This window comes from Anser anser, assembly GCF_964211835.1.
Source record: "Anser anser genome assembly, chromosome: 26".
NCBI classification, from domain to species: domain Eukaryota; kingdom Metazoa; phylum Chordata; class Aves; order Anseriformes; family Anatidae; genus Anser; species Anser anser.
The window spans coordinates 2,741,452-2,767,082 of NC_139747.1; the positions used below are offsets into that span (position 1 = coordinate 2,741,452).

The 25,631-nt window shown below is 46.5% G+C and overlaps 2 long non-coding RNA genes across 2 annotated transcripts in view; both read right to left on the minus strand.

Annotated features, from left to right (window-relative positions):
• Positions 1-836: 836 nt before the first annotated feature.
• LOC310886737 overlaps positions 837-25,631 on the minus strand; it is a 170,498-nt gene continuing 145,703 nt past the window's right edge. The window contains exons 4-6 of the long non-coding RNA XR_014575442.1: positions 22,644-22,814; positions 17,528-17,683; positions 837-1,438 (exon numbers count right to left, since the gene is read on the minus strand). This is a non-coding gene — a long non-coding RNA (uncharacterized lncRNA). The remainder of the gene's footprint in view (positions 1,439-17,527; positions 17,684-22,643; positions 22,815-25,631) is intronic.
• On the minus strand, positions 2,826-15,053 carry LOC310886739. The gene is made up of 3 exons (XR_014575460.1): positions 14,801-15,053; positions 14,490-14,604; positions 2,826-3,772 (listed from the first exon to the last, which is right to left on the minus strand). It is a non-coding gene; the product is annotated as an uncharacterized lncRNA (long non-coding RNA).

Sequence of the window (25,631 nt, forward strand, 5' to 3'; positions counted from 1 at the left end):
AGGCTTTTAAGGGAAGAAGAAACAACCAGCCCAGGAGTCCTAAAACTGCTCAAATATTGGTGGTTTTCTTTCTCCAGGGTCACATCTCCAGGACTCTTGCTAGAAGGTCTAGGGACTCAAGAAGAATACCCACTATGGAATAAGATGTCCCCTAAAAATCTTCATTCCTCCAGTTCTCAGTTAATAGCTGGCCTGGACCTCACCAGGAGAGAAAAAAATCCCACAAATTAAAAAAAACAAAAGCAGGTCCTACTATTCGTTGCTAAAGGCTCAGCATAACCTGCTGGAGGGATTTTCTCCTTAGCCTCCTTGTCAGGTTAAATGCTGCCCTGAAATAGAAGGGTTTATGTCCCAAACCTTTGTTTTCCGGCTGATACACGTAAAGGAAAAAAAAAAAAAAAGACTAAAAGAAAAAAAGGCACTATTAGCCCTGAGTGAACCAGCCCCTTCTCGCTGTTTCCATTCAAAGGATCCCATTAAACTGAACAGCACACACCATTGTCCCTCTGAGAGTCTATTCCCAAAGTGTTAAGATTTTTGCCCAACCTCGAGAAGAAACAGAGGGGGGAGAGAGGAGGAAGTGAAGCAGGGAAATAAAGGAGGGGAACCCAAAGTCAATAACCCTCCCTCTCCGCGCTCAGCTGCTCCCTGCCTGGAAGCTGCTGGCAGGGCAGGGCCCCCCCTTTGCCATTGTGTAACTCAACCCCTGTCCCCCCCCCGTCCCCGGCACGGGACCCCCTCCATCCGCTGAGCTCCGGAGGGACGTGAGCGACGGCGTCACCTCGGGTGTTAGCCACGCTCCGCCGCGTCGTCCCCGCACGTCTGCTCCTCCCCAGCAAAGGATTGCCGACACTTTGGCACACACGTACGCAGCCACCCCACCCTTTCCTCGCGGCTCGCTGCAGCTGGCTCGGCCGAGGAGCACAAGGGCTGGATGCAGGGAGCCGCGGATCGAAGCGGCATCGTGCGGAGACGAGACCGCGGCCGGCACGGGGCAGAGCGCCGAACCGCATGGGGTATGCTGGGTGCGTTATGAGGACGAAACCCGTGCCGTCTCGAGGCCTTGACGGCTCGCCAGCCGCCCGTGCACATCCCGCTGGACCAGCTCCTCAGCAGGTGCACATTAGTATAACCGCCGAATTCAATATTCGCCATTATTCCGATGCGTCACCACACGCTGTCTGGATGCGATATTCCCCGGCGTGGGGTTATAAACCAGGAGTAGCTTCAATTACACTGACAGTATAAAAGCAAAGCAAGGGAGAGGCTAAGCAGAACCTTTTAATTTGCTTAGCCCAAATGAATAACCCCGGCTGCACCGGGGTAAGTGATGTCAGAACTTGTTCCAAGAGGCAGGATCCAATTTGAGTTACCTGGGTGTCTGCCCCAACAAAGCCACTTGGAGCCGTCTCCAGGCTTTGGCCTTCGCTCCACAAACCTGGCAATGAGAAGAACAAAAAAAAAAAAAAACTGCTCAAAATTTTCCTATTAAACAAAAGGATTTAATACCTCTGGTTTATATGCAAAAAGTCAGGATAGGCTTAATTGTGTCGTGACCGCTGTTTGTTTAAGGTGCGATTGTTTAATGCCCAACACAAAGCTGCAGCTATTGTCTTCTGCTGCGTTCGAGTTAATTGCAGACTTAAATGAGACCAAGTTAAAGGTCTTCTCATGTTACTGCACTACATGATTTATTCACTTTGCACAATTTGATTTTTTTTTTTTTAAATAAAAGCATTAAGTGCTTTAGTGTATTTCTGCTAGGCTTGTTCCATATCTTGTAAATGCAACGCATGACGAAAAGCGATTATTAATAATAACCCGGCATTACTTGTAATCCCATGCTCTAAAGCCTGACTGCCTGCTTCAATGGGATTTTGATTAAGCCCAAATGTGCATCACGTAACGGAGACATAAAGAACTTTCAGCACCCAATTTGTGGTGCCTTGCCCCGGTCTTCTCAGTGAAAAAAAAACCCCTCTGTGGAAGGTAAAACCAGCCCTTTGAAGGCTTTGCTGTGGCAGGCTGACAGCTTTACTCCGCTCTAACCAACCACCGATTATCACCGGCTTGGACTGGATTTGTACCTGGAACACAGAGCCAGGGTTATTTTAATCCTCCCAGCCAGCAGGTAGATGTGCTAGTCCCGGTCCAAGCCCTAAAGCTACCCAAGAGGAGTTACAGAAGTGGGACGTGGCCCACGGAGGCGAGGAAGTTGCATTTACACGTGGCGATACGCTTTGGCAGGTTACCCCACCTCATGCAGATGAGTAATGGGGTTTGGAGGATGCAAATGGAGACGGAGAGCCAGGTTTTGCACACAGCAGCAGAGCCGTTCACCTCAAGTGAGAGCAACCAGAGCTCAGAGATGCTGGCACAGTGGAAGGGAGGGGGAAACCCCCAAATTTTAGAGTGGTCGGACACCCGTCACATCTACTTCCCCCCGCAGCCAGCAGCTCTGCAGGAGGGTGAGCCAAAACCCAAAGTTCTTTTGACCACAGCAAGTGTTAATCCCAATTTTGATAGCGAGGGGCTCTGGGCAAGACCTTAATTCGGGGATGCCCCCATCTCCATGGGACTCCCAGCCTGCCACGGAGACAACCCCCCAGCCTCGCAGCAAGTATTTCCCTCCCCCTGCTCCAGAGCCTGATGACACCAGCAAATATCCAAATAGCTTCTTGCAAAGGCTTGCCTTAACCAGAAAGAGGATCTCTCATTAAAGCATAAAATTAAACACTTCAGAACAAAGATATCGGCGCATTAATATGGAGATTCTGCCTCCCCCCCCCCCCCTTCATCAAAATGCATTAGCCCTTCATGTGCAATTTGCATTGGAAAGCGTAGGAGCCACATAGCATTAACAGCTGTGAAATTGGTGTCATTCTTAAAGGTTAAAATAAACCCAGCTATTCTCTAAAGCTGCCAAGCATTTCTTTGCAAGATCTATGGCCAGAGCCTTCATGAATCATGAATTTGCTTTTTTTTTTTTTTTTTTTCTCGTGTGTGCTGTGGAAGGATCCTTGGGAAGATCTTTCCCCTGTTTACAGGCAGGCAAGAGCATTCCCTGCTCAGCCTCTCTCAGGGTGTCCTCAGCACTAGGTGTGAAATAAGGCAGGCAGGAATCTGCCAGCAATATAGGTTTCAATTTGCACAACAGCTTTTTTTTTTTTTTTTTGAAAGAAATAAAGGGAATGACATGGCAGCATTCTCACTTTACTCTTGAGAAAGTCTCTTGAAACTTTTCTAGCCAATAGTTACTGGAATTTGTTTTGCAAGAGTGTCATTTTGTATTTTTTCTTTTTATTACCGTAACAAGTTACAGATCCTAAAGTTAGTATATTAAACATTCTGGTTACTCTACTGACAAGAACATTTAACATGGGAATCATTCTTTCCCCATGATTTTCAGAAGCTAGAAAAATTATTCTCATGGAAAAACTATTAATTGCCAAGCCCTAAATAACACAGTGTCTTGTTAAATAAGAGGAGCTGAGTGAGTAGAGCATAATTCAAAACATATAGAAGCAAATGGGAAAGCTCCCGTGGGGATTACGGCTCTGGAGCCCGTGCCAGAGGCTGACTTGCAGCCGATGCAAGCTCAGGGCTGCAGAGGTCCCTTGGAATCACTGTGCCTCCTGGATCTGGGGCTAGTTGAAGCTCAGACCCCTGGATGCTCCTCGTCCTGGTCCTAGGTGGAGACCAGGAGAGTTTTCCTTATCTTCCCTGAGGTTCCACATCCTCAGTACAGATCGTTCTGCTCCTCGTAGGGCTCCTGGTAGAAACAACCAGCTCAGCGATGGTCTCAGAAGGAAAGACATCCCCCATATCCACACCAACCGAGAATTCAAGCACAATGATTGTGCTTCATTGGCCTCGGGATCTTTATCACTTAATACTCGTTGTGCTAACTGGAGGGCAAGGCAGCACCATCCTCCTCTTTCCTCCTGACCCCGTATGGAGATGAGCTGGGCTGCTTTGCCTACCAAGTCCCGCTCGCCATGCAAAGCCCCAGCAGCATCCAGAGCGCAGCATTACTTCCAGTTCAGCCAGGAGGTTAAATCCAAGCAGCAACAGGCCTCGAACAGTTTGTTCCCAACCCTGCTCTGCCTGCCGCCCTCCGCGGCGCGTGCTCTCCTCCCCATCTGCTGCTTTGGATGTTAAACCCTGCACGTTGCTAAATAAGTAGGGCTGCGAGGAGTCGCGTGTATTGTCTGGCTGAAGTTCACTGCGGGTTGGCCTCCAGGGGAGACGCAGATGAACTCGGCAGCACGGTTTGGGCAGCGAGAAGGGCTGGGTAGCGTCAAGAAGCAAGTCAGCACCTCCAGCCCCTTGCCTGCCACCTCCTCCGGCAGGTACGGCGCGAGCGGCGTTGTCCCTGCCGCTCACACCTCCTGCCAGCGAGCAGGAAAAAGAAGCAGGGAGCTCTGAATAATGTATTGTGGCTTCCAAGCTGATTCCTTTTTTTTTTTTCCCTTCTCTCCCCCATCCTCTTTTTTGATCAAAACCGAACTTAAAATAGAAGAGGAAAAGGGCTTGCATAAATATCTGACAGCTGCTCCGAGCTTTCTCGCTAGCGCAGTAAGCAGCAGAACAGTGAAGAACCTGATTTTTTAGCTTAGTCAGAGAACCTGTTTTGGCCCCTTTATTAGGATTAGAGACTGGAGAAGGTGCTAGCAAAGCAGATAGCGGAGGGAGGTCTGGGGACATAAGTGTTTTAAAAGAGACCACAATCTTGGGAGCAGACCGAATGAAAGGGAAAAGGATAAAGGACACTAAGGGGGGTGACAATGGAAAAGCTGATCTGAGGCTGTCCCCTCGCTGGGAGGAGGCCATGGGAAATTTCACCTCCACCCAGTTCCTAACGGGGCACGCAGTGATGCAGGAGAGGTCGCAGCCCCGTGCTTTTAAAACAGGCTTTTGCCCTTTTCATATTATTCCTCACAAGGGAGAGGACAATGGATTTTCCAGGACAGAGTTTCAAACATCTCCATCTCCCCCCACAAAACTCAATGCCAGGGCAAACAGGTGAATTTTAGGCTGCGTGCAAAGGTGGAGAGAGAAGAGGAGGGATTTTAAGGGATCGTCAACAGTCCTTTCTCAGTGACAATCCCAACACCTATGGCCCCAATTTTTCAGCAGCTCCTTCCAAACCAGCTATGGGAAAGCAGAGACATCACTAAATGGGACAATCAATTTGCACGGAAGATAACAGCCTGGACGGCAGCATGTTATCTTCTGAGAGAACAATCCCTTTGTAGTCCTAAATTGAGATTCGTCTTCCAGATTGCAGTTGCATCAGATGGAAACTAAAACCAGAGCAGCCACAAATTGATTGTCTTTTCTAATTGTCGCTTATCTGGTGTTCAGCCGTAAGAATATGCATCGTAAAGGCCTCATACGAAGAGGGAATTTGCTCTAGTTCCAGCCAGCACATTGAAAGATTTGGCCAGGGATTCCTGGTTGACATCTGCCAGCACAGAACAGCAGCTTTGTCAATCACAAACACCTAACGGCATTTTTCTGGGAAACTCCACTGTCTAAGCTGAGAGTTTTAATTCTAAACAGAACAAAGGAGTTCTTTTATCCCCTTGAAAGTGTTGGGAAACTGATACAGGCACTATAAAGCCTGATCCACAAGTGGATGGTGGGTATCAAGCAACTAATGTCTCAGCTAGAACACGACAAAAAAATCAGGATTTGGGTCCTGCTCTGCCTGTAGTAAATGAGCCAGAATAGGATAATAATGCCCACAATCCTCATTTCAATATTAGCAGAATTTAATCTTGCATGCTTTTCATTCAAAACTTCAAGACTGGGCTCTACGTAAAACAAAAAGCCCCCTCTCCTCCCCCCCAAAAATAACCAACCCTCCAAAAAAAATCCCAAACCCATTAACTTAATTAAAAAACAATGGAATTTATGAAGGCTGCCGTGATTTTCAAATCCATCCTTGGTAATTTTAGCCTGATTTAACAAGGTGACATTTCCACAAACATACTGCATATGCATGGGCGTGTGCACATTTCTGATCATTTTAATTCTCTGGGCACCTTCAGCTGCGTCTGATGGAGGCATAAATGCCTCAGAGTTCCCCATCACCCTAGCTTTGTGAAAAATAACTTGCTAGCAAGGACAGTTGTTAGAAGACAACCCTAAAAACCCCTCCACTCAAATCCTACAGCATCTGAGCACCCCACGCTGGATACCAGAGGCTCCAGGGGGAAGAAGGGGGAAGGGAGAGAAGGGAGATGTCAAATGCCCCAATTGTGGGAAAAGCTTCAATTGCAATTAACAATTGCCCACAAGACACAAATCTGTGGGAAACCAGGCTTTGTTAATCCCTGTGCTCAAGGAAATACTTATTCGTACCCTGAGGAAGGGGCCCGTTTCCTGCCAGCTGCCTTCCCACTTAAGGGACCCGGGTGGGTGTCTGCGGGCCCCGCGTGCACCATGGCAGCATCCAGCCACTCACTAAGACCTAAATATTTAAGACCTGGCCGGACATGATACACCAGTAGTTTGAAGCTTGGTCTTGTGTGATATTTAAGACACGGCTGGACAAAGCCTGAGAAAATTGGAAACCAACCTGTGCTATTCAGAAAGGAGGGCTGAATGAGCGGATAGATTTTACTGGTTTTATCCTCATTCTTCCACCTTTTGGCCAATTTATCTGGAAAGTACCATTCTCCCCCAAATACACCCTGTCCTTCACCACAGTAACATGCTTTCCAGCTGGTGGCAGTTCTTTGAAAGCTCTGATGTTGCAGGTTGCTCTAGCTGGGGAGCTACCAAGGGGTCTACAAGGCGATGGTGACCCCTGGATAGCTACCGAGAAGCTAATCCAAAGAGTTTACCAAATCTTTTCAAAGCTTTTAGCAATCTTATACCAGGAAGCTCCTGATTTCTCAGCTGAGACTGTCTCTCCTTATGGAGAACTTACACTGGCTGAGAGGTATTTGCAGGTATTATTTTGAGGGATTTCAGAGCTATGCTGAAGCCTCTGGCTTACCCCATAGCTTCCACGTGAGAAAAAGGAGCGTGGAGTAATCAGGGAAAAATGTTTAAATCTTTTCCAGAAATCACAGGCGAAAACTGTGGTCTCACTTTGAAATGCTCACCATGCCTGGATCGAGGGTAGCAAAGACATCCTAAAGCTCCAGGGTGAAGACCAGCTGGTTAACAGCCCTTCACAGACAACTAGAGGTGTGGGTGCACCAATGTCATACTCGAGTCCATGTCACAGAAACCAAAATTTACTTCTTTGGGGCAATTATGTTTTTGGGGCTACTGGAGCAACAGTGTGGCCCAAAGAAGTGAACAATAGGGGGAAAAAAAATCAAGGCAGGAAGCTTTTGAGAATGCTCTAGTTCTAAAAATAGCCTGGAGTTTTGGTTATTTTAGTGTACAATGCCACCAGGCAGCCAGCTCACACAGCAAAATCTGCAAACTCATTCCCTTCACACCAGCTCTGCACTTCAGCGTGGCTTCCGGGAATAAAAGTGCAAATTTGGGCAAGGATGCAAAGAATGCAGAGTTGCTCAGCTACTCTGGTTATGAGAAGCAGTGGAAGGCCCTAATACAGGCACAGAATCCCATCTAAATATATAGACAGAAACTGAGAATAGCCTGCGACAGCCTTGCTCCAGAAGCCCACTCCAAGCTCTCGGAAAGCCTCCCTGACTTCAGCAGGCTTTGGGTCATGCCCTGTCCATACCGAAGGGCATGTTAAATTGGGTTTACAATAGCCCTTTTCCATCCGAGCTGTCCGACGGGCAGGCAACGCCTCCAGGAACCTATTGACTTTTTTTTTTTTTTTTTCAGAGGCTACGAGAATAAAATTACAATTTGGAACTGAAATCGCCGCCGTGGCTGTGATGGAGACCAGTGCTATTTAGGGATTAGATTAACACAGAGACTTTATGAAGCATCAGCTGTATGGCCGCTGTGAGTGAATCAGCAGGCTGTTAGCCTGGGGACCAACTGTTAATTGAAAAGGGGGGGCGGGGGGGGAGGAAGGCTGGAGTTTCATATCTAACAGTTAAATACATTTCAGTCGCTGGTCCAAACTGTTCAAAGGATTTGCCAGACTTGTGCTTGCCTTCCCATCCCCCCAGCAGCCGCTCAGCCTCAGCTTCCTCATTAAAAAGGCTGAATAGAGCTGCATTTTTTTTTTTTTTTAAGCACTTTTCTCCCTGCAAAGGCGGCAGCAGCCCTGGCATCCAGGCAACCCTGCTCCCTTCCCAAATTCATCTGCAGGGTCTTTACCTGCGTGGCAGAAGGCTTCTCGTCGTAGCAAAATTGATCGTTTTTGGGTGGGTGGAGCGGGTGCTGCAACCCGCTCCAAAAAAACTCCCCCAAAACCCATCCTAACACCTCTGGATACCGCAGGACCTGGCACAGGCTGAGCACAGGTGTCCTCAGCAGAATTAAATAACACAAAATCCGCACACTTACGTTCACCATACTCCCTCCCTGTTTTTAAGGGAAGTAAATGGGTGACAGCACAGGACAACACACGGCCAGAGGTCCATCAGGTGTCCTCTGAGCGACCTATTCAGTGTCAGAAAGCATTTAACACACAAAGTTTTGTCATCTGTTAAACAAGGTGAGTTTTTCAGCGCAGTTATGGGTAGAAACAAGAGGCACGAGAACAGGCTGTGAATTTCTGGGCAAGAGATGCCTTGCATAAAGTTTTTCTTGCAATATATTATGTAGCTGCCTGAAGTCTCTATGGGTTATATTAGAGCCCTAGACAGTTGTCTGACAAATTCCTGGTAAACAAAGAAGACAAAGCTGGAACTCAAGCTATGTGCAAGTCTATTTATGTTTGTTAGTTGCAAGTTATTTCTTCAGTAAATGATTCCTGCTTAAGAAACATACAGATTTTTAGTTCAACATGCCTGCAGCAAAGTGCCTCTGTACCCTTACTCAGAAAAAGCAATTGTCATTTCCCGGCTTATGTTGGTCAGATCCAGCCATTCTCATATATCAGAGGTTTAAAATGCATCTTCAAGAGATTTTATCTGCAACAGCTTTTTTTTTTTTTTTCTTTTTTTCTTTTTTTTTTTTAAATGAAAGAGGCCTAACCAGGAGTTACTGCACTGAGCATGTTTCCAGGAAATTGGAAGCACTCATCACTGCAAAGTTAATCTCTCCAAGCATAACTCACTTCCAACTAAGTTATTACACAAATGAACGCTATGATGGACAGCAGCTTTTGAGAAATACACATACATAAGCTACGTGATACGGTTAGCACATGGTACTGTTGAACATGCAATAAAATTTGATTTTACCCTACTTACATTCACGTGCTGATTCAGTTTGCCTTTTTATTTCTAAGAGGATAAATACAAGCCAAACCGACGAGTTAATTTTAACCCCACAGTGCAAAACACGAACACAAGAAATAAAAAGGGCAGTACCTCTTCTCCCCCCGGCACTGTTGTGTGTATTTAATTCGTGAAGTTCCACAAACTTTGTTCAAGGGGAACCATCTGACCTTATTTTACAGAGGGAAAAACTGACGGACAGATGTAACCAGAACTTGATGAGGTCTGAGGCATCTTGCCCCTTAACTGATCACCTGTAGATGAAAATCCCTTCCTAGAGGTATGACCAGAACCCCAAATCCCCACTGCTCCCCTATTTCGTCACTGCATCCCTCTTTCTCCCAGCACAGGAACATCACTCCAACATCCCAACTTCTGGTCTCCTTCCCCCCTCACCCTCCTGACAGTGCTGCTTATTGCTCTTGAAGCCCCAGCTGCTTCGTCCTTATCAATTCCAAAATCATCTTTGGTGACACTATAACAAAGCTGTTTGCCTTTGCATCCTCGAGCGTATACGATGCAACCCCTCCCACACGCGCTTTTGTTCCGAGCCAGCCGATATCTGGGAGGGGAGGCAGCACTTCAGCCTCCCACCCAGAGCGTTTCTGTGGTCCCGGCTTCCGCACAACATAACGGCATGAAAGGAGCAGGGAGGCAGCTCTGCGCCCTGCCTCTGCACTCAAAGGCTCAGCGACTCTTGTGTCAGCAGAGCTGTGGTAAGCCACATGCCGCTGCTTCAGTTCAAAGCATCGTTCCCGGGAGGATGGCCAGCAACATCCCAAATTGAAACCACATACTTGATAGCGAGCACCCTAATCAGCCTCATCTCAAACTTAGCACATATTGGCTCATTAAAAAAAAAAAAAAAAAAGAGAAAAACTATGGGAATCCAACCGCGTTATTTTCTTGGGGGCCCAGCTCAGCAGGTAGTCTGGTGCATGCTTAGCTTCATCATCAGGTGCAAACCAACTGCTTCCCAAGGGCCAGGCTCACAGCACAGCACAGAAGATCCTGCTTTCCACCAGCCTTTGGGGTCTGGAGAGTCCAGGTCCTTCTCTGGACGGTGCTCACATCATGAAAGGTCTCTGTACATGGCTGCACGTGTCCTCCCTCTTGGGTTGGGCAGATTTTGGCAGGCAGGCCACCAAGCAGTGCGTGTGTAGCTTATTAAAGCCAGAACCTTTTTCACCTAATCAGTTCTAGAAGTTTTTGAAACAAAACATAAAAGCCCTCTTCGGTTTTATCTCAGGTCTTAAGGAAATGTGCCAACAAAGGACAAAACACAGGTGGGGTACAACAAGCTCTCCAAGAAATTATTTCTGCTTTATGCGATGCTTCTTAATGGAGCCAAGCGATGCAGACACACCGCACTACACGTTGCCCTCTCCCCTTCAACAAATTTGGGCTGGAGCTGAGCTCTCCAGTCCCTGGATGCTGGCACGGCAGCAACCTGAGTGCGTATCCTCCGTGCAGAAGCGAGAGGGGCTCGGAGGGGCTGCGTGGCGACATGGGAGGTAGAAACACACCAGCTGTGAATTTGAATGGAGCTGCTTTGCAAGAGAGCAGAACGCTGCTGCTATATTTGGCTAGTCCCTGAGAGATTTTGCTGGGAAGGAGCATCTGTTTCATTTGATGCGGTGCCCATCACCCCCTAAACGACAGCATCTTGCAACCAGCCATCACCAAGAGCAGTACGAGAGGGGACAACCTGTTGCCAGCCTAAGGGGGATGACTGGGGGCTGCCTCTCAGAGGATGGGGATGCTCTTGGCAAGATGGGGATGCTCGGGTTTGGTTCACCATAAACACCCCTTCCTACCCGAGCTGGAGGGCTCACAGCAAGACAAAGCGACGCCCTACATCTCACCCACCAGGCAGGGCGGAAAGCACCGAGCTGTGCTTTATTCTTCACCCGGACAAAGACGTGACCTAACAGCAAAACCTGTTTTTCCATTAGCTTCATGTTGTGATGAACGTGTGAGCGATACCGTACCCTGCTCTACCTATTTCATCTTGGGGCCGATCCAAGGTGCTAAGTGTCTTTAAATTACAGTAGGGAAGAAAGGAGCAGGCAGCCACCTACAGAAACCTGATAGCCGCCTGCTGGAGTTGTAAACCACGTCCACACGCAGCTCTCCCTCCCCAGAGGCCACAGGTTTGTCCTTTCCATTAACCACATTCTTCCCCCCCCTCCAAAATTCACCCAAAATAGCAGAGCCAGTGCAAAGGACCAGACTTTTCGGAGCATCCAAATCGAAGTATCCTTGTTTCTGAATGCTTTCTGTAGATCTTGCTATGATCACTGCACAAATTTCAGCATAAAACCACTGTTCTGCCACAAAACTGAGAGTTACAAAGCAATGTCACGCTGCCTGAGCCCAAGGCAACACTTGGGAGCCTAGAAGGGTATTTTGGGGCTATCTCACTGTTCATGGATAGAAGCAGAGCAGCGTGAGCCAAAAGGGACACGTCCTAAAGCACTGGAGGCTTGGAGATCCCACGCAGGGCGGTCGCGGCACAGTAATACCTACACGCTCCCCGCAGCTGGGGCTGGACATCCCATGCTGGTCCCAAAACACATCTCGGCGGGGGAATCAGGGTGAGAGCGAGCCGCTTCCTCCCAATAGATGGCAGCAATGCATGGAGACACGGGCGCTTCTCCCAGCCCTCGCCCAGCCTCAGCCCCAGGTGAGCGGCCGGGCGGAGGACACGGCCTCCGCTTGCGAGGCAGCGGCCAAGCAGAGGCTGGCCACCAGACCCCGCTGCCTTCCCTCCCGAGCTGCTGCTCCTGCTTCGGGATTTGTGCCTTGAACGCGAGCCTCTTCCTCTCCCCAGCCCTCCCGTCGCCCTCCCCTGCTCCGTCCTCCACGACTTTTGCTCGGCGGTGGAGGCTACGAAACGCCGGCCGAGGACGAGGCCGTCGCGGCGAGCACAAGCACTAGACGTACTCTGAAAATAGACCATGTCAATGGAGCTGGGGTTTTGTTGCTAAGTGTCCCTGATCGAACTCTTTGCGACTTAATCACGCTTTTGGCAGCGGCAGGAGAAACAAGCAATGAATCAAGTTATTGTATTTCCTGGATTTTTACTCCGCTATTGTAGTGTGCGACCCCAGTGAATACGCCGACTCCGCTTCTTCCCTCGGGTTAATTCCTCCAGCCCTCTGAGCCCAGCCAAAAGGTTTTTTTTTTTTTTTTTTTTTTGAAAGAGGAGTTTCGCTACCACTATGCGGTATATAATGGTTAAAAAATCTCATCTAGGACTTAAATCTCTGCAGGAGGAACAGGGGCAAGAGCAGAAAGGGAAAACGGAAAAGGTTCAGACATGTTGCAAGCCGGGAAACTGGGGAAAGAAAAAGCAGTAAGAAGTTGCTTTACAAATACAGGCCTCCTACTTTGTTAACACATTTAAGTAATGTTAATTGCAGTGCACTGCAGTATAAAGAGGCATTTGTAATTGATTAATCTATGTTTGCCATTTTCTAATTAAAGAGAAAAGAAACCCTAATTATTCCACTCTGTACTAGGCAGCGGAACAGTCATTATGGAATAAGCAATTTTCCCTCCTCAGACACTGGGTTCCCCTATTCTCCCACGTTACATAAAACCCTCGCCACACAACGCTGCCTGCAGCACGGCCGCTTTCTGCTTGTTAGGCACTACCGGCATCGCTGGGCTTCACAGCATCCCACTGTGAGGGAGCAGGGGGAGCAGGCTGAGAGCTTCAGTTCAAGCTCCAGACCTTTCACAGGATGATTATGCGAGGTTTTCCAGCCCCTCCTCATCTCTATAATCAAATCAGAGGGAAAAGATGAATTTTGGGACCCACTCCAATCACTGCATCAACGCAGGTAGATTGGAAAGAAATTGAGAGGGTCATTACAAATAAAAAAGTGTGTGCCCTACCAGAGGGCCTGGGTCAGGTGGGGAGAGATGACGTTAAGCTTGAGCTGCTGCTGTTTTGTTCAGCATCATTTCACCCATAGATAAAGGCAGAAATGGCATTTGCTGTCCCCAGGGTGGAAATCACAACCTGTGGTCCAGGGCGATGGAGCCAGCACCATCCACTGTTGCAGCTCCTGACTTTCTCCCAAGAAAAAAACAAACAGCCTGAGTCCAGCTCCCAGCGCTGACCCCTCTGAACTGCTCCAGGTCCTCTCCTGTCCCCTCCTCTCTACCCCAAACTAATGTGATCCTCTCCCCCTTGCTTGGGGAGAGCAGTCTGTGGTCCTAGAAGTGCAGAAAGGGGAAAAGCCTCCAGGAATATTGGAGGTCCTGAGTCTCTCCTCACCCCAAATGTTGACGTCTACAGTAAAGATGAGGAACACAAATTCAGAGCTAGGTACATTTTTTCAGTGATGTAGAGGCTAGCTGATGGAGAAAGCTGCAAGGAGGACAGGCTCTCCTTTCCTCGGCTTCAATAAGGCAGGCTGGAACACTGTAATTTGGAAGACATGCTGGTGATACGGTGCCTGCTGATAAACCCTACGCCGTTGCCTGAGTTGAGAAGCTGGGAAAATTACAATACGCTAATTTGCTGCGATCACACACCTGCCACACAAGTCGTGGTCATCTCAGCACACGTCTCCAGGAATGGTTAACCCGCACTGCTTTGCACCTGTAGCACAGGTAATGCAGCTGGCTGATTTTATTCAAGTTTTTCTGTCCCTGGTTCCCGTAAAGGCCCAGGTGGTGCTGAGGGGACGATGCTGATCACACACCACCCAGCTCAGAGCAGAGTTTGGAGCTCTTGCTGCAGAGGTACTGTGGGGTTGGGCTGTAACTTTTTAACTTTTCTTGATTTTTTTTTTTAAAAAGCTTTGAGAGAAAATATATTTCATAATTAGACTCATTATTCCAAGATATTGTTGAAGACACGTAGGAGGATTTTTAAAAAGAGCTTAGACATGAATAAAGATAAAGAATATGCAGTTTTAAGCCAGGCAAGGGTTTAAAAGGGAACATAAAACCCTCGTGCTTCAAATTGAGACCCATTTTTAATAATTGGGGGCTGAGAGGAGTACTATTTTCTGCCAAGCACCAATGTTCTCCTCCTTGCTAGCACATCTTAACTGGTAGAAGAAAGTTGTTGTCAATCTCACACGGAATCATTATTCCCAGCCTCAAAGCAGACCCAATGCAATGACTTCAATGACTTACCTCATACAAAAAGCACAGAAGTGACAGAATGGGAGGGTTTTAAAGTAAAGCTCTTTCAGGGCAGATGAATAAAACATGGCGAGACTAAGTTTCTGCCCCTTGGCTGGAGCAGATCCTAAAAAAAATAATTTAAAAAAAAAAAAAAAAGATGCCAGAAGTCAGGTGGATGACAAGGATGGAATCAGCACAGGGTTAGTGCTCAGCTTCTCCTGTACTAGTATAGCAGGGGACCCAAATAATTGCAGGTGTCCTTTGTGCTAGGTGCTGTACAACCCCCTAGACATTGCTGATAAGATTATTTTGGTATTTACAATAAGACGAGCTACATGAGCATAGGAGGTGCTGTTGCCTCCGAGATAGAAGCGGCCAGTTCTGGCGCAGAGCGATTGAAGATCCAGTTCCCTGTATCCATACATGTGTATTTAATTTTAAGCATGAGTAATCCTTTAAATCACAGACTTGAAGGAACCACTCATGCTTAAAATTAAGCACACATGTGCGTGCTTGCAGGGTCAGGCCTGGAAGATGATTTGCCTCAGTTTCCACCTGTTAGGGGAGAGTCCCTTTTCACGTTGCCATTTTGGCCATTTGGCTCCGTTTCAGCTCCACACTGCAGCACCTAGGCCTGCGTGTGGCGCAGCAGTTAGGACACGCTGCTCCTTGTGTTGGGGCTTGAGAGGTTCCTTTTATACAAGTAATACAATTAGTCCATTATCAGCAATCTCCTGAAGAAGCAAAAAAAAAAATAAAATTGAAAATGCGGACAGTAAATCAAATAGAGCCTCTGCCATTCTGGTTCAGCGCCAAGGGAGCTCAGAGGTGAATTTTCACCCCCCCACCAGCTGGATTTGGCCATGTCATGCACAGATGAAGCCCATCTCCCCATAGACCAGGGAAACCAGGAAAATAAAGATTTCCTGCCAATGCCAGCCAAAGGCATTGGGGAAGAGGCATCAGAGGGGCATTGGAAGCCCCTGAGGCCAACACCATGGGGTGTTGGTGGATCTCCCACCTTTCTCAAGGGGCAGATAAAAGGTATCAGGGTTAGTCCCGAGATGAATAATTGCTTGCTTTTAAGTGGCAGGGGAGACTTCGGTTGGAAAGCTCCTGTTCTGTATCTGTGACGGCATGCCTGAGAACAGAAGCAAGATTGCCGCTTTGTTGCCTTATTTTGCTGAGTTACAGACCCTTCAAATAAATAATTCCAGATATGACCTATTCCTGGAGCTCCCTGCCCTGCTGATAACACAGCTGACATCTCCTCTAATGACTAAAACAGTCCTTTATCATCTCGGGCTGTTATTATTACCTGCCTTCTCTTCATGAGCAGGCTTACAATGTCCCTGTGATTAAGATACACATATTTCATAATCTCAGGCACACTCTTATTCTGGCAAATGTAGTATCTGAAGACCAGCCAGCCCATTAACTGTACATTTATGGTTAACTAAATTTGGATAAAGGACTTATTTGAACTGAAAATTGAATTTTATTTGTTCCCAAACTGAGCCAATGTTTGCATGGAAACAAAAATATCCTGTAAATGATACACCAGAATATTCGCACTGCAAAAGTCACGGCTAGCTCCACACTACGCAGCAGCCACAGGACTATAAATATTCATACAATTCACAATCAGTATTTCAGAGCAAGACACAAGCAAATCGGCGAGGCATTATGAGACCCATGGCCTATTTCTAGCTGTGCTGCACAATGTCGGGCAATTTATATAATTTTTGTGCCCCTGTTTTTCCTACCTTTCCTCTGTCCATCTTGTCTATTCTTAGTTGAAGCTGCTCAAGAGGAAAAAAATGTGTTACAACAGTTCTTAGAGATCCCACCTAAGCTCAGGGCTAAATTATACCAGGCCTCAGACAAGGCAGCAACCAACAGAAGCACCGCGGGCAGCCTGGGGCCAGGACAGCCAACCAAGACCATAAACAAGTTGGTTTTTCTTTTTGGAAACCACCTCTTTCCTTGTGTGAATCAAACCACTCAAAGCCACAATCACCTAGCAAATCACATGCACCTGAAAACCTCAGGCAGAGCTTCGCATATCACCGAAAACCACTCTGAGCAGCTACTTTTGATGGCCTACCATTTTCTTTAGAATAAAAAGATGAGCAATAATGAAAATTACAAAACAACCAAAAAGAAACAAAGAAAAAACCTTACCACTTAGAGGGAATATAAGCCCATAGGAACCAGCTGGCAAAGAGATACCCCAGCAGAAACACAATTTCTCCCTTTCCCATCCCAATTTAAAGGGCCTGAGGGCAGGTAAACAGGGAAATGCAACTCAGGTTTAATTTTTATTTCTCTAATTAAAATAATAACAATAAAAATAATAAAATGGGAAATTTTAAACCTCACAGATCTACATTTCACAGCATCTTGTGAGACTATAAATTGTTACTTTGCTCAGGGAGTACAAGACAAGTTGGAGTATGATAGCTACATGGCTAACAAATCTGGGTAGTGTCAATGGAGGAAGAACAGGGTGTATTGGTAAAGAAGACTGTGGGTATGTTTTCCTATATGATGCTTGCTTTAGTATTTAGGTACATGCACGTGGGCACTCCTCTGGTCTATTGAGGAGTTTCACTGATCCTGGACTTGGTTTTCTTTATGGACACTGCCATGGCCTGCCCTCAGAACATTCCTCAAAGGGGATTGACAGGAGATGTGCCAGTGATGTGCCTCCAGTCTTCCTAGTGGAAGCTGTGCTTTGACCTCTGGATGAAATTCTTCTGAATGGTTTTAGAAGGGCAATAGCATCATCCCAGCACCAAGCCAGCACTGGATGTGTAGCGAGCGATGTGTGATGGAATTTCATCCTCGTTCTGTGCCCAGTTGGGTCTTTTTACTCTTCTCAGAGTCTCAGAGACTCTCAGCCTGCCCTTGCCTTCTCCCCATGCCAAACACAGGATGCAGGAATGAGGGGGGGAAATAACAGAACTACTGTCTTTTTAGTGATTTGGAGAAAGAGCGAAACTGTTGAAATCCTCCCATTGTTAAGCAGGTGATTCATCCCTTACCTGTCATCACATTCAATTTCAAGAGGATTTTCTCCTCCTCTTCCTTTACGCTCAATCCGACGGGCTGGGAGCCCTCCTGAGCAGATGTAATCCCCAGGTACAGCAGTGCGAGCGGCTGCTCCCAGCAGGATCTGTCCGTGACTCTGTTTCATAGCCCTGAAATGTCACCAGAACATAGTTCTCTGCAGAGGGAACTAAGTGAAGGAAACCACCAAGAATTTGGCTCCACATTATCACCCAAATCACTAGTAAATTATCTACTTTGTTTTAAGAAAGAAGTACTTGGAGCAAAGAAAGACAAGGAAGTTCATCCAAACCCTTGATCTGAATCCCCTTTGGGCACAATAAAAATATGTTCTGGCTTTCTATTCCTTTATAGATTGTAGGCAATGAAAGCTTCAAGTTCACCAACCCTCCACAGTGCTTGGCTTCAATCAGCATAGATGGTATCTGGGGCTTTTGGAAAAAAATTAAAAGGGTTGGAAGATGTCTGCAGCTCTGACACGATTATTTATGGGCCTTCAATGAGCGTTGGCTGGAAAAATAATCAAGAGTGGGAAGTGAGGGGAAAAAAACAAGACAATGAAGCTCAAAAGGCTTCATTTTGTTAATACAGAACCCCACAAAACTAAAGGGGCTTCTGGCCCTCTGTAGGCATCCACAGGGTTCGCTGCAAGATCACTGTAAGAATTTAAATGTACAAACAGAGACAGGGCTCATTTTCGACCTCAAGCAAAACAAAATAAAACATAAATCATCGATCATATTGTGAGTAACAGTTACTTGAGGCAGCCTGGCTTAAAGCCTTGTGCCTGCATGGGCACAAACCTCTAACTTTCAGTTCACAGGTGCTTCGTAGCCTGAAATGACAGAAAGGGGCCTATCAGCCAAACAGCTGAACTTAGCCTTCTGCTCAGCAAGGGAACACGCAGGGGAGAAGACAGACCTGTATTTTCCCATATTTTGGGGCAGCCAGAGGTTTTGCCAGGCCAGTGCGGTCCCTAAGGGGCAGCACAGAGAGCCTGAACAACCGCAGTGCCCAGCAGAAGCTCCAAGTAAATCAGGGCTGAAGAGGGATGGGCAGAGCCTTATGCTCTTCTTCTCCCCAGAGATGCAGCTACCCATGGAGAGAACAGCATCCAGAACAGCAGAAGGCAACTTTCCATGGTCTCCAAGCATATTACTGGTGGAGAAACTATTAAAAAAAGCGGATTTATGGCCTCTGCTCCAGCAGTCCTTTGGCGATTCCTTGTTGAGTCGCAGACAAATGTGCCCCGAGACCTGCGGGAGCGCTCGGAGCAGCCTCCGGTGTTGGTGAGGCTGAGCACGGAGAGCAGCACAGCCCAAGGTGGAGTAACAGTAGCTGAACCTACTACAGGGTAGGATCCTAGAGCCTACGGAGAAGGTGGGGCTGACTGCCCTTCCAGAGAACTGAGCAGGCTTTGGCAAGATAAACAAACAGTAGTTATTCACTTCTCGGGAGAGACTTAAACGGGATTCAAGAGTTTTCTCATGGCTCCACAAACAACTGTCTTTATCCAGAGCTCATCTGTGTCAAACTGAGGTTTCTTCTCTCCCCCCGCCCCCCCCTCCCTGACATGTTGAAAGAAGAAGTGAAAAGGTTACACATTTATCTTATTTCTTCGTCTCCCAGGACTTGTCTTTACTTTTCTCCTATTTCCTTAATGCAGGGGGAGAGAAGGAGAGAGAGAGAAAAAGGAAACAAAAAAGTTCTCCATGGAGAATTCAATTCAGCAGAATTACACTGCTCTTACGTCCGCTTCGAGGCTCTCTCCCACGCACAGCCTGTGGCTTCCAGCACAATATCTGCACAGCCCCAGCACTGTGTCAGCTTTGATAAGAGCCCCTGTGTAATCAGTGCAGTACCAGTTATCCGGCTACAATACTGTATGATTTCCTCTTGTGGCTTCTTCATTCCTGTTTATAATTAAAGAAGGACTTCTTGCCATGCCAAAGGCTATATAAAAATAAGTAATAAGTAATAAAGCGATGGCACGGATCCAAGAGCTTGCTACTGCCGCTCTTGTTCTTGCAACATGGTAATATCCAGCAGTGGTTAATAGCATTAAGGTTCTGGGCTTTGATTAGTCTATTTGCTTTTAGCAGTTATGGGAGGATGCAGCCAGCCTAGGTGAAGAAAAGGGCTGATGTGGTTTAGGATTACTGGATATTTAGCCTTTATATTTAGCAAAAAGTTGGATCATTTGCTGGGCTTTCTTGACTGCATTGTGTTCACTCTGCGGCAATCAAGTTGGCCTAAAGTCATAAGCAGGGCAGGTGGTTAGAAGCTCAGCCCAGGAGCCAGAACTTGTTCCATCCATTAATTATTTGTGTTGGATAATTAGCACGAGTGCTATGGAAATCGTGGCCCCATTGTGTAAATACATATGGTGCCCCCAAGAGCTTCAGATTTAAATAGCCAAGAGAGACAATGGGCAAATTAGCCAGTGCTACACAACAGGTCATCAGAGCCAGCGGTCCCACCCGACTTCCCATTTTCCAGGACAAAGTGTTCTCTTCATTAGCCCATGCAACTTCAAAGTGCTGCAACTCACAGCCCCACTTAAAAATTCCTTATCTGCCTCCAAGTGCCTTCAGTCCCTGTCTCTTAGCCCAAAGGACTAAGGGATGAGGAGGAGGTGTCCCATGCCACGCTATTTCTTTAACCCCGCTTGTGGGAGAAGCTGTGCCATTCAAGCTCCTTCACAAACCAAACAGCCTTGCTCTGTTGCATGTGGGAGAGAAATTCTCTTCCTAACCATGTACATTTGTGGGGCGTAACTATTGAGCAATGCACTGTTATGTATTCTGAGTTCTTCAGTAACTTCTGAAGGCTTTGTGAAATCAGCTCAGGGCTGGGGACGGTGGACACCCAGGCAGTCACTTCTCCAGGGACACTGCAGGTGTTGCCGTTCTGCAGGGGAGGGTCTAAGATGGAAGGACTGGATTATTTAGGGTCCTGGATTAGTTAGCACCATAACCACAAGGTCATTTGACTGCATTCGGCATCCTCTTGCTAAGGGAACCATGCTCAGAACAGGCACCGGACAAGACTAATCCAAGCAGTACTAAAGAGCATTTAAAACGCTTGTGTTAAAAACTCAGGGAGGTTTCTGCACCTGTCTCCAGCATGTTTTATCTGCTGACCTCACTGGGATGAACTCACTCAGGGAGTAGCAAAGGTTCCCAAACAAAGGCTCCTACCCATTCCGATTACACATGAAAAACATCGCTCCCCGTCACTCTGAGTCACTCCTCGGCTGCCGAGCCAAGCCTAACCAAACCCCACCAGCCCAACAGCCTGGGGAGGGGGTTCCCTGCCTTTGATATCTTTGGCTAGAAACAGTCTTCCCCTTTCTCACACCTGAGAAAACATTCTGCAAAGAGTCTCCTTTCCTTTCGCTTTGCTGCTGTCTTTAAGACTCCCTTTTCTTCCTTTACTGAGTCTGCTTTCCTTAATAAGAATGTAAATATGGTGCAGCTGTGCAACTACGAGGCTCTCAAAATACTTAATAAAGATGGATCAGTTAAACTTACAATCCTGCATGAGGCAGAGAGACATAGAAGTGCTTCTTGGAGCTGTCTTCTATTGCTGTGAAGAGCCTTTTCTCATGCACTGTAGGCGTTATCTATTTTACTGAGAGCCCTCAAATTTCGCCCGTCTCAGCTGGTGCCCTCCTCTGATGGAGGCTCCCTTACAAATGTTGCATATGACCACCAGAAAAAAGGTACTTTCTAGGTACATTCCCCTTTTAAAAGAAATTACAGTCATTTGGGGTGAACGGCAGGCAGAAGGGACTGGATGAGACTGGTAATGGTTTGGATCATGCCTTTAGGATGGCTCTTATTTTATTACCATTATTATCCCTCTACTTCTGTGTTTAGGAGGCTCTGGAGTATCAGGTTGCTTAGAAAAGTTTCCATTATTAGGCCTGATTTTCTACTCATTTAGGAAGACACAATGCTGAAATTGTTGGAGCTACATTACTGTAAATCCTTCTGGAAGCTCAATTCAAAGCCCATTGTGGTTATGGCCTCAGCCATTCAAGCGCTCTGCCTTAGACCAGAGGTGTGATGTGTATCTGTCCTGGCTTCTTCTTAAAGGACTTTGAAGCCCTAACTGGCAGCTTGTTTCATGCCTTTGATTCATCCTGGTGCTCACGTGCTCAGCACCACGCCAGTCAGCCCTGTCCCCCTTGGTGCAGAGCTGGAAATGGGGGCCGTTCTTTGCCCTTGGCAGATCTTGTGGGGAAGCTGTCAGGACAGGCTGTTTCTAATTTCTCCACTTTGAGTAAGACTTGCTACTCCAGCGTATCCAGCTTGGGCTGAGAAGATAGATATTAGCCACAGAGCCTCCTTTTTGTGGTTTCCCAAATGTTTTGGTTTGAGACTCCTTTTTCCTCCTCTCCCTGCAAAGATGCAATTTTATTCTGGAGATATGGAAATCTGCAGTGCAAGCTCCTTAAAATACCAGATAGCTTTTGGTGGTGATGGTGGTAGAACAGAACAGATCCTTACTGGTTCGACTGAAGTTTTCCCAACTTAAGCTTGCCACAAATATGCAGTTGCCTTCCTGTGAGAATGGTCTAAACAAGAGTGGACATGTGGATGCGGCTACTCAACGCCCCAGCCAAACAGAGGGCTTATTCACTGGTAAATCACAACCAGAAGTTACATACCTGGTTGCCCACTTCTCATTTGTGTTTACTCTCCACTTCTCTCCCAGCCACAGGCCAGGCAATGGCCAGATCCAAACCTCATTGAAATGAAGAGGAATCATTCCCCTGTTTTCACTGGCCTTTGGGATACAGTGTGTCTTTTAACCAGCTATTTTATTATGTTTGCCATCTTAACTTTAAGAATCCGGCACATCCTTGAAAGAGGTTGTTTTAATGAAAATAACAACCTAAAGCTCCAGGTGGGATTTATCCATCACATGGATTTACACAGGCCATAGTACCTGGCATCCGACACGCCAGCCTTTAGCCGTATCTATCCTCACATCACCCAGACTAAGGCTATGAACACCCTGCTGCCTGGAATTTCCTCCAAGACCAGACTGAGGTCAAATTTGCTCCCTGTCCTCATTGCTTACCTGTTGCTCACCTCCCGATCTGGCTCTGGGGTGTCTCAGCAGCTCTGCCTGGGTGGAACAGCCTCAGCGACACCTTTGCACTGCTCCCCAAATTCTTCTTGTGGTTACGCGCAGTTGGAGTGAGTGAGGTTGTATCGTGGTCTCCTGCAGATTTTCTCACTTTAGCTCCTCCTAAGAATAAAAAGGATGCAGAGATGAGTTACGAGAAGATGAACTGCCTGTGATGACAGAGAACATGTGAGTTACTGGGCTTGGTGTGCAGAAACCTGCTCCTGAGCTGTCTATTGCCACTAAAATTTGGACAAAACCAGGGAGTCTTGGCAGACAAAGAAGTCCAATGGCATATCTTTGTTCAAAATGAGAAGTGATACTGTAGGGCTGTAAGAGCATTTCTAACAGGACAAGCTCTGCAAGGAAATGCGATGAAAGCTGTGTTAGATCAAGCTGCAGTCTCCCCTTAGGCATTTTGAGTAATGCAAAGGTAAAGACACGTTCCTGTCTTTTTGACCATGTTCCTTTAAATCCCATCCAGCTGTGCAGATAAAGATGATTTATGGAACATTTCACTACTAATATCACTTATCTCATATTCCAAGAGATGATGACATGTTATCTTAAGCCTTTTTTCGTACCTGATCACTATGTCTTCCAAACAGATGAACTAATGAAAAGGCTGAGGCTGATGGATACGTGCAATAAGCAGACGGGTCACAGAAGTGTAGAAAAAGCCATAATGCAAGAGCACAGGCTGCAATTTTCTACTTTGATTCAGGAAGATACAGATTTTATTCAAAAATCAGGAATCGCCTGGAACAAGAAGAGCAAATGGGTTTGTCACCACTTGCACTGCTTAGTAACAGGATTTCAGAAAGATTAGAGGCTTGACTCCCTGTATCATGAAATGCCTTTATCGTGTATCTGGTTTCAACAACTGTGTTTGCAGTGAAGATGAAACTAAGTGTTACTGACCAGAAGGAAACGGAGTAATTATCAGGACTATCAAATCTGGGCCTTGAACAAGTGCAAATAAAATCTGAACAGCTGCTACATTAACTCTGACCACAGCACAGGTATTTTTTATCTTGCTCTAGCATGCAATACTTATCATAAACTGAGAGGAGATGAATGGACGTAAGACAAAACTGATTCTTCAGCACAAGTGAGGTGGGCCAGGGAGGCCTGTTTAATTCTTTTGTTATTAAACATGAAGCAAAGTGCCACTTATATATCACAGGGACAGAAATGAATTACAGCTTCCTCTGGCATGATAATAAAAGAATCTAAATCACAACAAGGTCCTGTCTTAAAAAGTGCCTTTATGTTTCATATGTGATGTTACAAATTGCTTCAAGTGACACAATGTCAAAGTGCTAGTTAATTTGATGAGTTTAAATTATATTCTGTAGAGGAAGAATCCATGTTCTTATACACCAGATTCTTTTTATATAGTATCTCCTATGGGAAAAGCTTCATATAAAAGAAACCTACTTGTGTCTGGCTTTTATTATTTATTGAACAATGCTCCATTGAGTCTCAGATCCTCTCCAGACAGCTCATAAACAAGGCCTGTAGTGCAAAGTTTAGACAAGGACAAAGATTTCTGAACTCTTAAGCATAACACAAAGCTCTGTGATTACCCATACCGGAAGGAATGGACGGAGCTGGAATTTATAAAAGAGAAATGCAAGAAATGCAAAGATATTTTTCTGAAGAAAAAATTTCTATGAAAACTTCAGTTGCATGCTTTCTTCCCTCTGCCCTGTGCTCTTTGTACACTTGTTCCAGAAGTGTTTCTACTGAACTAATTAACTATTAGTTGTTCCAGAACTTCTTGCCCCAAGGAACACCCAGCATTTTTTTTTTTTTTTGGATCAGCACCCAATTTTTCTTAGACCTTTGGTTGAAAGCTCTGCCTACGTAAAATGCATATTAACAAGGAGGGTTTTGTGCAGTTTGGGACTTACAAGCTAATATAGAAAGGGTCGTGGTTCAAGCAAAAGGTTTTCTGGAGTACCACCTTGTTTCCCTGTGGCCTGTAGTGCTAGAGAAAGCTTGGAATAGTATTTCTGCTGGACTGTCTCCCCGGCAGTTCACGTGAAATCAAACTGTGAACATGACAAAGCCAATATCATTGATGCTTCAAATCATGCCCTCACTTTCCTGGGGGCATGGTGGGGCTGGCTGCACCTCCCTTTCTCATTGGGGCCTTAAGAAGCTAACTGTCCCAAATTGGTGCTCAGGCCTGGGATTCCCACAGACACTATATATAAGCCCTTAAATTGGCTTACTTGCTTGGAAGCCAGTCCAGCTCCTGAAACCAATGGAACAACTTTAGTGGCAGTCACATCTCCTTACATCCAGCTGTTAAATCATTTAAAGGCAGCTAAAGCTACATTCAATTCTCTCCCATTACCGTCACTTCCCACGTAAGCAACGGCTGAAGCTGCCTCTCTTTCCAATGGAAGGAGAGGTGGGGTCCGTGGGATCATGTTCTCACCAGAGAATCTCAGCACTAAAACATCATCCACCCTACGAAAAGGGTTGAGAACCCCTTGGCCTCCGTGAACCCTGAAGGAGCATTTCCAGCACTGTCAGAGTGGCTCCCTCTGTTATTGCAGGCAGCCCTGTCCTACCCTGGCTCTCGTTCGTGTTGATGATTGTCATTTCTAATCTTTTGGCAACGTACACAGTCCGAAAAAAAAAAAAAAGTAAAAAAAAAAAAAGTTCCTCTGAGTTGGCTGCATCTCAGCTTCCTGGCTTGAGGGATGAACTGCTCTGCCCCAGATCCAGCTCTTCTTAATATCCAAAATATGCTGCAAGAAAGGTCATTGGAAGGGAGTGGGCTAATTCAAGGCACAGTTGTATGAGACTTAAAAACATGAGGCCGATGAACCTATTTTCCACCTGACGAGCAGTACCCTGCAATTGTCAAAGTACTGTATTCCCACCGAGGTTTCTACACAGAGTCCCCGTAAGCTGAACGACGTA